Consider the following 12327-nt stretch of genomic DNA (forward strand, 5'->3'; position numbering starts at 1 on the left):
TTGTACCCCTGCAGCTTAGTACTTCCCACTAACTTGAGTCCGCAGGAGCACAAGAGAACAAACAATACATATTCAGTTTTACATGAGAGGGCTTTATCAATAGTTTATTCCTGTTCACTAAATGCAATTTTGTATGTTGATTTATTAGTGCCATTTGGCACGCTTTACAAATTCTGCATTTAAAAAGCCCTTTCTTTGGCTTAACCAATTACCTTTTGGTTTGATTACCGGATTATTCTGTACCAATTTATCTTGCATATTAGGAGCTCTCCTGTTAGTAATGGAGAGTCTGGTTGGTAGTGTGGGACCCAAGATAGGATAATTTTTTTACTAAGGGCCAATTCTTTTGTATAATGCGGTTGACTTCCCTGCTTTGCTTACTGTATCCAATTATCATCCGAAATTGATCATTTGGTATCGGTTTTGGTTCAGAAAGTATCATAGGTGACTCTGTGGTTTTGACTTTCAGAAGGGTATTCCTGTCCACTAGCCCACTTTTCTGGATTGCTGCATCTATAAATTTTTTTGTGTATCCTCGTTGGAGGAATCGTGACCGACTAATCTGTTGGGCCTTGACTAGTACGGCTTCCGTACTACAGATTCTTTTTAGTCGGATCATCTCACCGTAGGGGATACTTTGTATGAGATGTTTGGGGTGCTGGCCGGTTGCATGAAGCACAGAATTTACTGCTGTGGGTTTTCTGTGGATTTTGGTTTCAATTTACCCTCTCTCAATGTATACTTCGACATCTAAAAATGTCACCTTTTCAGCACTGATGTCAGATGTAAAGTTCAAATTAATCTCATTCACGTTCAGTCCATCAATAAATTGTTTAGCCTCAGTTTCTGATCCATCCCATATTAAAAACAAGTCATCGATGTATCGCCACCAACATTTTACTTTCTGTTGTAGGGTGTTGGCGAAATTTCTATGGAGGACCAGTTCCTCCCACCAGCCCATATGAAGGCAGGCGTAACTGGAGGAGAAACTGGCCCCATAGCTACACCCCGCAACTGTTGGTAAACTGTGTTCTGAAACAAAAACAAATTATTGTGGAGGCAAAAGTCAATCATATCAATTAGCATCCGATTGTGTGGTTCATGCTTGGCATCCCTTTTTCCCAGGTAGTATTTTATTGCCCGCAGACCATCTTTATGATTGATACTCGTATAGAAAGCAGAGATGTCCATAGTTATCAATCCGTAACCTTAAAAAGGAACTCGGCCTTCGGCCACATTCCTCTATATGGTTATGGAACTCCTCGGTGACTTGCAATATCCTTAAAATATAAGGCAGAGCGGACTTTATCATATATATATATATTCACACACACAAACAATATTATTACAATAATCTAGTTTAGACTTTACAATGTATCCCTATTTAGTCATTGAAATGACTGTTCTTTTTGTGTAGTAGAAATATAGAAGTGCTGGTACTCCTGGTCCCAGAGTAGCTGTTAACTACTGAGAAGTGCCAGTATTATGCCCTTAAAATGATTGGAGTAGTATCGAAAGTGCTAGTACAAGCCCTCTCAAATTAAAGTGCAGATACTGAGTACTTGATCATTTAAAGCAGTGGTGCGTTCACTATTTCTACTTCCTTGTCATGCCTGTGTTCTGCTCTACATTGCTGCATTTTTCACCCATTCCCCTCATTTTTAATTACTTTTCTCTCTTCGTGCGGTATGAGGTCCACTCTGTTAGCTAAGGACACATGATCCTGGAACTATTTTAAAAAACAGTAAAACCAATAAATAAATACATATTTTACAATCGCATTGGCAAGTGTAAAACAACGTTTTAGTCGAGAAAATAATACCAAGAAGAATCCTTGTATGGGCACAGAGGTGCCTTTGGATGATAGGGTTTTAAACCCAGGGGACCTGCCTGTGGACGTTAAACTGTCCTTTTCGTATTTATATTCCCTGTTGGCTCGCAGGACCGCTTAGGCCTGCAGAGCGGCTTACAGGTAGTTAATGGCGGCCACGGCTAGCGTGGCGTGCCCTCATGAGCGATCACGCACGTTCGACCTGTTCTTGTCATGGTTTATGGCGGGAGGCGGTTTGTCCATCGCGGGCTTCAGCCACAGCTGGTAATTTGAAATGAAATGAGACAAGTCTCCTAGAAGCAGATTGATTTTGGGAGTCTTGCCCGCTCTTCCCTTTGACCCCTGACAAGTTGACACGACAAAGATTGTGGCTTTAAAAAATGACTGGACGCAAATACCATCGCGGTGGATGATTTACCACGCGTGAGAGCAAGCGCAGTAGAATTTAGAGTGAAGCTCCTACCCAGAGGAGCTGTAATCCCAAATAATTTGTATTTCTATGCGTTGGTATAATTAATGACTCAGACTGGTGTGTGTGTGTGTGTTTGCAACATCTGGTAGGCGATATTATTTTACAGAGTGATAACCTTTTTCATCCGATACCTGTGTAAATATTTGCATGACTAAACTAGCGTGGGCGTTTAGAGTGTAATTATTTGCTCTAGGAAAAGAACAAGGGTTGAATCAACAGAGTACAAAAAACTGCATGCACTGAGGCGAACAAACACCTAATGATTTGCGCGCGCTCATACGTGGAGACGCGCAATGTGATAAAATGGCCCGCAGCTAAATGTAAGGTCACCTCTTCGTGGTATTTTTTGAATGATACAAGACAGCATTGGGAAATAATTGTCTTTGACTGATGTTTAGCATAGAAACCAACCATTAGGAGCAGTACAGTGTTACTGACAGGAGGGCGATGACTGCTAGAGCTGAACTGTTCAACTAAGCTTTGCTCATACTAGGGGACGAGAGTGGAGGGGGTCCTTGATTTTTCAGGGCCATTTCTTATACACCTGGAGTTGCGGACCAAGGGCAATTGTTGTTTGTTTAGAATTATACATTCTCGATATTTTGGTAGATACTTAAGTATTGAAACTCTTGCACCTACACCTTTTTATTCTGGAATTTGTGCATATCCAAAATTAAGGCTCAAGAGTTTTACCACCAAACTCCTGACAGCTTTGCTAAGTGTTAGATGTTGAGACAGAAAATTCGTCTGCATGACAAGAGACACGTACCCCTGCCTTAAGTGGCAAACTATGCTGTTGTCTGGATTCCTGATGTTATTTTTTTTGTCCTAGCCAAACATGGAAATGAAATGAAATGAAATGAAATGAAAAAAAAACTTATAAAGCGCACTGTGGCCAAGCGGCTTCCTGGCGCTGAGGAACACATCAGTGTCTGCCGACAAGTGCGGGGGAAAATTTAGACCGGGAAAGCCTGACGAAAGAAAAAGGTTTTAAGGGCTTTCCGGAAGTGAGAGAAAATAGGGATAGAACGAATAGAGATAGGAAGAGAGTTCCAGATCTGCGGGGCACGCACGGAGAACCGGGTACCCCCTGTGCGAGACTTACGGAAACGGGGGACGTGAAGGAGAGAAAGGGAAGAGGAACGGAGGGAGCGGGTGGGGGCGTGAGAGGAGATCAGAGAATTAATAAAGGAAGGAGCGGAGCGGGCCTGCGCCCGAAAGGCCAGACAGGCAAGTTTGAACTGGGACCTGAACTGAACGGGGAGCCAGTGGAGGGTTTTAAGGGCAGGAGTGATATGGGAAAATTTAGGGAGGCGGAGGACAAGACGGGCCGCCTGGTTCTGGATGGCCTGGAGACGACGAGTCTCGTAGGCAGGAATGCCTACATACAGGCCATTACCATAATCCATGCGGGATGTAATGAGGGCAGTGATGATAACTTTAAGGGCATCAACAGAAAAAAACCGGGAAATTTTGCGAATGAGGCGGAGGGAAAGGAAGCAGGAGGATACAACAGAACTGATGTGCGCGTGCATCGAAAGATCATTACTGATCTTGATGCCCAAGGTCCGAACAGAGGGAACAGGGGAGGGTGGAGGACCAAAAGAAAGGGGCCAAAAAGCTGGGGACCAAGGGTTGGAGGGACCACCAGTGAGGACGAGCTCTGTCTTGTCAGGGTTGAGCTTCAAATGATTGAAGCTCATCCACTGAGAAATAAAGACAAGAGTAGAGCTGAGCTTGGGGAGAGAGTGAGTGGGGGAGGATAGATCAAAGACGAGCTGGAGGTCGTCAGCGTAGTTATATACCGAGACCCCCAGCTCAAGAAGCGAAGAGATGATAGGGCGGATATAAAGGTTGAAGAGAAGAGGGGAAAGAGAAGAACCTTGGGGTACCCCACACGTGACCGGAAGGGGGGGAGCAGAGAAGGCGGAGAGGTGGACTGCCTGTGAGCGTCCCTGAAGAAAGGAGGAGATCCAGGAGAGGGCGGAGCCCTGGATGCCCGCTGCGCTGACACGGTCAAGAAGAATAGCGTGATCGACCGTGTCAAACGCAGCGGACAGATCCAGAAGGACTAGAGCCTGAGGAAAATTGCCATCAGCCTTGCCCTTCAATTCATCAAGGACCGCGAGGACCACACCCTCAGTGGAATGGCCCGGTCGAAAGCCAGCCTGGTGGGAGGCCAAGATGTTGTTCTCCTCGATGTAAGATGAGAGACAAGATGTAACGTGGCTCTCAAGAATCTTCCCTAGATAGGGGAGGAGGGAGATCGGCCGAAAATTCGATGGAAGGGAAGGATCCAGGCCAGCTTTCTTCAGAATAGGAAGCACAATGGCAGACTTAAAGAGAGAAGGGACAGAACCCAGAGCTAAGCAAGAGTTAAGGAGGGTTAAGGGGGGGGTGGGACAGCTAGTATATAGGGTTCTGAGAATTCGAGCAGGGGCACAGTCCGCCGGAGAGCCGGACTTGACCTTAACAAGAAGATCAAGAAACCGCTCAAGTGAGATAGGTGTGAAATGATCGAGAACAGAGGAAGAGAGGGGGAAATGGTCCGGTAGATCAAGGTGAGGCACAGTCGGGATGTTGGCCTTAATGGTGATGATTTTATTAATGAAATAGTTATTCAGCGAATAACAGAGAGATTGCGAAGGAGCGGGGGAAAGACCAGCACGGTCAGAGGTGGCAAGGCTACGGACCAAAGAAAAGATCTCACGGGATTTGTTGGCCGAAAGGGCAACGCGGTCCGTGAAATATTTAGATTTGGCCGCTAAAATGGCCGATTTATAATTGTTAAGGAGAGCCTTATAGTTCAGGCGGAGAGTGGGGCAATAGTTGCGACGCCAACGACGTTCCGACCGCCTAAGCTCAAGCTTAAGGGATCTAAGGTCGTTGGAGAACCACCTATGGGCATCGTGGAGGCGGGCCGATCTGATCTTTTTAAGTGGAGCGGCCTGGTCACAAGCCGAGGAAAGCCAGATGTGAATGGCATTCGCCTGGTTTTCCACAGAGAGGTCGGTCAGAACGGGGTCCGATAGGGAAAGAGAGGAGGAAAGGTCATTGAGGTCAACCTTATTCCAGCTCCGAGCCCAGATGTTCTTGGGCAGGATGGCTTTCTCGGGCTGACCTAAGGGGATGGAAAAAGAGATCAAAAAATGATCTGACCAGCCACAGGGAGCAATGGAAGAGACCAAAGGGTTGCAGCGTAGAGACCAAATCTGGTCAAGGATGTGGCCGTGGGTATGGGTGGGGGTCGAAACGTGGGATGAAAAATTAAGGCAAGAGAGAGTAGCAGAGAAATCTTTAGAGAGAGAGTCCTCCCGCGGATCACCCGGCCAAAAGTTAAAATCCCCCAGCAGAATAAGCGAAGAATTATTTACAGCCAGGGTGGCCAAGAGATCCTGCAGAGAGGACACAAAAGAAGGCATGTGATGAGGGGGACGGTACAGAAGGATCACCGTGAGGGGAACCGGGAGGTTAAGAGAGCGGGCCACCAGAAAATCAACACTGGGAATACAAGGATGCGAAAGGAGCTGGAATTGCAAGGAGCGGCGAGCTATCATCGCCACGCCACCCCCAGTTCTTCCGTCTGGGCGGTCGGCGCGGAGGGCGTAGTGAGTTGCAGGGAGGAAAGCAAGAAGGTCAGGGAGTGAATGGGCAGAAAACCAAGTCTCAGTGAGGAAAAGGAAATCCGGGGGATCAGTGTCCAATAAATTAAAAAGGGCGGTTTGGTTTTTTACGGCGGAACGCGTATTTAAAAGAATAGCAGAGGCAGGAGGAGGGCCAGGGGGAACACGAGCTAGGGAAGGCAGAGGAAGAATTGGGGAGGGAAAAGAAGGCAAAGCAGCACCAGAGAGTGAGGGGGCGTAGATACCATGCAAGGAGAGGTTGAGAGCTGCAGAAGGGGAAAGGGGAATAGAAGCAGAGAACATGGATCATGTGTGTGCGCCAGGACATAGGCCTGTCTCATGGATTGCAATATTGGTGGACCAGGAAGGGTGCCCAAAGCACTACCCTCATAGTGGTGGAAGGCTACTGCCTTCACCAGGAATTAAGCAGCATGAGCGGGGTGGTTGCAGCAATCTGTGTAGTGATCAGTGGTAGTGAAGAGGACCATTTTTACCCTGTGTCACTGGAGTGAGGTCTACAGGCTCACTCACCTTTTTTAAAAGTTACGCTGCTGTGAGCTTAACTCACCCTTGGCCTACATCAGGTAGCTGTGTAGTGCTGAATAGCGTAGGAGTGGTGTCCCTGCATTGGTTGTACATGTGCCTGGGGAGGGAACAATACGAGGGTGGTGTAGTTCTTTGCAGTATATGTGTGATGATGTTAGTACGTGTGCAGGGGGATTGTATGCCTGAGAGGAATACAGTACATGAGAGATGTCGTACTGTGCAAAATACGTGCGCAGGGCCTGCATGTGCTGGGTGTTTGTGTGGTTGCATAAAGTACAATACAAGAAGGGTGAAATGTTGTGCAGCATGCACATAGTGAGTATGTGGTCTGGCAGAATGTGTGTTTGTAAAGAGCACACTCCAGTTACATAGTGGAAACTTCAGTGATAAACTATGCATGCAGTCAGGGTGCGTGTAGTGAGTGAATGTGTACATGCAAGGATGCAGTGCATAGAGGTAACAGTACTGTACCAGAGTGTGCTGAGAAAGTACATTGAGGGAGTGTGTCTGCAATGGTACATTGTATGAAGGAACCTGGGGTCCTTTTTCAGAAGCATTTCTGTGAGCTGGTTAGGGACACACTGAAGGGAAGGAAGAGACTCCCTTTATATTTCAAAAGACTGCTGTTTGATTCAGTGATGGATCACAAGGAAGGGGCCTGGACACATCTCAGTAAGAGGATTATAAACAGTAGGACAGGTGGACTGAGATTAACTCTTGATACTCCTGTTTCTGTGGCTGGTATCCAGGTATATTCTCTGGTCACTCCCATAAATTAGTCGTGGACAATCAGCTTCGGAGTCGTGCCTTCTGTGACAGACCACTTAAGAGAGGAAAGATGAAAAGGAGAAGTGCCCATTTCAAAAGAAGCAGAACCCGAGCAAAACACTTCTATGCCAGGAGAGGGCTGGGTGGTTATTAACTACCACAGTAGAGCTAGGCAGGAAGCACTAAGCAGTACCACCATGCCACTGTGACTTCATATGTCAGAATGGGTCACAGATGAACTGAGTTTGGGCCAGGTGTGCGGGACCTGTGACTGCCAAAATTGGTGACACCTTATGCTCAGAGGGACCAACCTGATGAGGGTGGATGCCCAAGGGGAGTCTGCACCCTCATGGTGAGTACCAAGACAATCCCATATGCCAGGAGGGGCTGCCAGTACCACTTTTGTACAAAGTTTGAGGCGTGTCCTGGACCAAAGGAGAACTGCCGTGACCAGTGGGTCGAGTTTGCATGGCTTGATCTTCACCTGACAAAGTGCCTGAGGTTCAGGATGCTTGTTTTCAGTCCAGGAAGAGACCTGGCAGTGTGGGCTGGACCGTTCCTATGAGGAGATGGGTAAAGACTGATTTGCATATGGCTGGGTCCAAACTGGGGTGGTGTGGTGAGCAAAAATCGATGGACTAAACCCAGATTTGTGACTTGGGGTAAATGTTTGCATTGTTAGCATTCTGGCCACTATCTGTTCCTTTTGTTTTTGTCGCCATAAGTGGGAAAAGTATGCTCAGATGTGGATCCCGTGCTCACTGTGCCACTAGATTCAAGCTAGCCTGGCTGATACCCAAAAACAGGCCCCAGGATGCTTGTTTGCGGCCCAGGAAGGACATGGCCTGGCAGTTTGGGCTAGACTGTTCCCTTGAGGAGCAAGGTTGAGATCGATTTGCATATGGCTAGGTCCAAACTGGGGTGTCGGGGTGAGCAGAAAAATTATGGATTAAACCCAGATCTGTAACTGGGGGTGAATGTTTGCATTGTTCAGCATTCCATCCATCCTCTGTTCTTTTTTCTTTTTGCTTTTGAGGGTCACTGAGGACATTGCACCCTCATCGGAACTCCAGTCAGGAGCTGGTGGACAACACACCAGCACCCTCCACCCCCTGCTAGTGGCAAGCGCTACTTACCTTCTGCGTCTGCAGAGCGGGAGCAGCTCCGATCACTGGAAACCAACTGGCATGGCTGCTCAATGGGAAGATTTTGTGCCGCCAGGTGCTGCCAAATCCATCACAAGCAGCTGAATTTGCCGTATAGGATCTGGGCTGAGGAGCACCCAAAGAGAGGTGACTCGCTGCACCACTGCCTCCAACCTCTGGCAGCCTTCCATCTGGCCTGCCAGCCTTGGAAGCCCTCCCTCTCCAGTTAACTCTGCCAAAAGTCTGGGGGTCATTATTAGTAATGACCTCTCTATGACCCCTCAGATTAGTGCAGTGGTGTCCGCCAGCCACTTTCAACTTAGAAAACTCCGGAAAATCTCCCGCCTTCTTACCACCGAAGCTCTCACGTTAGCTCTTCTGGCGCTAGTGATTAGTCGACTTGACTATGCTAACGCGCTGTACGTCGGCATCCCCGAGTACCAATTGAGAAGACTCCAGCTGATACAAAACCAAGCTGCCCGTCTGATCTTCCACCAGCCAAAAGATCAGCATGTCCGTCCACTCTTAAAGAGTCTTCATTGGCTGCCGGTACCTGCTCGCTGCAAATTTAAGTTAGGTTGCACGATCTTTAAGTCCCTCTCTGGTTCAGGCCCCTCTTTTATTTCTTCCCTTCTCCATTCTTACACTCCTTCCCGCAACCTACGTTCATCTCAAATGGCTCTGTTATCCGTTCCCAGGTTCAAGAGGAAAAAACATGGGGGCCTGAGGTTTTCTCTTCTGGCTCCATCCCTCTGGAACTCCCTCCCACTTGCACCTTCATACTCTGGTTTCAGATCACTTCTTAAAACTTTCCTCTTTACTATTTCATACCCTTAGATTCTGTTTCACATCCTTTTCCTCTACGCCCCAGCACAGCGCCAAGAAACCTAATGGTGTTAGCCGCGCTCTACAAATTATTTTCAAATCAAAATCAAATCAAACTGAACGCTGCCATACTGCAGGAGTGGGTAAAACTGTAACCTGGACTTTGGGCCCCCAGTGAATTGCTGCTAAGAGTGCTGTACCACCATAGACACTTGACTAAAGTCCTACAAGGGCAGAAGGAAGAACTCTTGAGTATAACCAGTAGTTTGCATTTCCTGATGCAGCTACCAGTGAATGGAGCATAAACCTGAACACGTTACACTAAGGAGGGTGGGACAGGGATTTGCTTGACAATGACCAGAGCTCCGGCCTCCAGGAGGATTGTATTATTGCATTAGAATGTCGCATCTCTTTGCATGTGTGGAATTTGAAATAAAAAAATATTTTTCTTATAAACCAAGTATTTGGCTGGAAATCCATGTATTGTTGGTACTGCTTGCATTTTGAGTTATGAATCATGTACAGTGACCAGCATCTACACCCACCCGAGGGAGCCTTGACTACTCAACCACAGCTACCAGTCATGTGCAGAAAGTGTACTTGGCCCGATTGAGTGGAATCCGTCGTTGGTCACAACTTCAGGCGTAAAAGGCCTCAACCTCCACGTTTGGGCACAGTAGTCCCTGCATGCCCTATGGCTATCTAAAAGGGCTTCTGACATTAGAGTTCAGGTCAGACTTAGGTCTCCGTTCAAGTTAGGGATTTGCAACGGAGAGCCCTCTACATCAAACTCTAAATTGGCACCCTTTGTTTCAAAGTCTTATCATTCTGTTAATGGTATCCTAAATGACATGAGGGAATGGAATTTTCTCTCAAGTTTATCAGTGCCACTGCTGGTAAGGTAAACCTGAATTCATTGAACAACAATATGATAGTAAACATATTGTCAATGACACAAATTACATCGCCTATTATTATTACATGGAAAAGGAGATGAAAAAATGCTTAAAATTCTGGAGGACTTTGAGAACAGAGCAAGGAGCAGCAATCATGTAGTCTTCTCATTTTCAGGGGATATGAAGGCTATACTATGAAGAAATTCCCTGTAGAAGTACACGTGAGTATCATTTTGACATACAGTTGGCACAGCACATTAAGCAATTTTCAAAGAGATAGTGCAGCAATCGATATGGTATGAGTTTTCATTTTCTTTGTTATATTCAGTTACTATAAATCCTATATACTAGCAAGGCAAATTAGTAAGATTTATTGCGTGCATGTCTCTCTCTCATGTGATTAAATAATGCATTAGGTGAGCATGTCCCCAGTGTTAAGATGCCTTAACATAACTGCTGAGGCTTTTCAACCCCCAATGCTGGACCCTTTTATTTATATTTGGAAAACTTCATGCTTCCGCAACTTTTTTTTCCACCTAACATGTCCGCACCAAATTTACGTCCATTTTTCTCAACATTCTGGGAATTGTAAAAGTACCCAGAGTTTGTGCATTCCCCTGGAGGGTCTGGGAAAAAAGCCCAAAATAGCTAAGTTTAGTTTTATGAAAAAAGACAAGAAAGCATAGTATTTTCATGAAGATAGCATGAATGAGAAGTTTACAGTGCTAGAATGACTACCATACCAGATTTCAGGAACAAGCAGAGTTGTATAAAGAAGTACCACCTTTTTGCTAAGAGGTAGTCCATGTTTCTAAATATTTGTGCTTTCGTCAACCAGCAGTTTGTGTTGGAAACAGGTATGAAACCCATGGGTGATTCAGGAAAGGTATAGATTGCTGAAGGGTATAAACGTTTCTGAATTCAGCTAGGGATCATTTGTGTAGATCTCTTAATGTTTTCCCAAAGAAAGAAATCATTTCAATAAAAACAAAACATGAAAGTAAATTAAGAGAAGCAATTGGTGATGATGTGTTTATCTGAAATTTTTTGTCACTATTGCCAATTTACAAAAGTAATATAACATTAGATCTGTCAGGCCCTTCTGGTTGCTGGATATTTAGGGTTTTTAGATTTTCAAAAAACAGGAGCCAACAACTGAGCTGCAGCTTGTAATGATTTTTCATTGTGTACCAACATTACGGCAATTTTTATGGCAATATGTAGTGAACAAAAATGTTTATGAAGGAAATCTATGTGTAAGAAAATTGGATTTTAATTGAGTGGAATAGGTATCATATCAGCTAATAACCACACTCCTTGTTAGGGTGACTCACTAAAGTCACTAAATTTACCTGAAATCCATTCCCTGGTAGCTATGGCGCAGAGCAGAAAAACCTAATGCTGAGGCAAAGTGTAAAGTATTTATGCAGGGCTAAAACAGTAATAAAGTCAAAATGCAAAACAATAAAAATCCCAAAATGAATTAGGATAATAGAGAACAAAATACACCCCCAAGCCCCAATCCATAATAGGAGTACACTTCTTAAACATGTCAGGACGTCAGAGAAGGCTGGTGGGAAGACTACACCCCGTTATTGCCCCATGGTAAGATCCCTGTTATCTAGTGGGCTTTCTACCTTCCTTAGGGGTAGATTATGGGTAAAACCCCATGTGAGGCAATTTTTCAATTTTTTCCACAGGGACCATAACAACTCTATAGCCCCTTCTGGGGTGCATCTGTGTCCCAATGGCAGGGTGGGACTTCACCATCTTTTATTTGGTGCCATTTCAAAATCTCAGGTGTTGATTGGGCTTTCTGATCTCCTGCCCCTCCCCGTCAGGCAAACTCCATCTGGACTTTGGAGGGGGCAGATAGTCTGGATTGCCCTTTTTGAGATGGTTGTGGAGCCATATGCCTGGGTGGACCGTTACCATCTCTTTCTTTTTTTAAACAAAATCCCTCGTGTCCAGTGGGCTTTCTACTCCCCAGTGGGCAGATTGCAGGCAAAAACCCAATTTGACACCCATGGGGACAGAAGGACTGTGTTGCCCCTTTGGGGTTAGGGCATGGCCTGGTCCAGGGTGGGCCCGCCCACCTAGTTATTTTTTTCAGAAAAATATCACTGGTCTAGTGGGCTTCTCTGTAGAGGTAGAAAGGCTTTATTGTCCCCTTGGGGTGGGCACATGGCCCTAAGCTAGGGTTGGCTTCCCCACTCAATTC

Source organism: Lissotriton helveticus, chromosome 1_1, assembly GCF_964261635.1.
Source record: "Lissotriton helveticus chromosome 1_1, aLisHel1.1, whole genome shotgun sequence".
Taxonomy (NCBI): domain Eukaryota; kingdom Metazoa; phylum Chordata; class Amphibia; order Caudata; family Salamandridae; genus Lissotriton; species Lissotriton helveticus.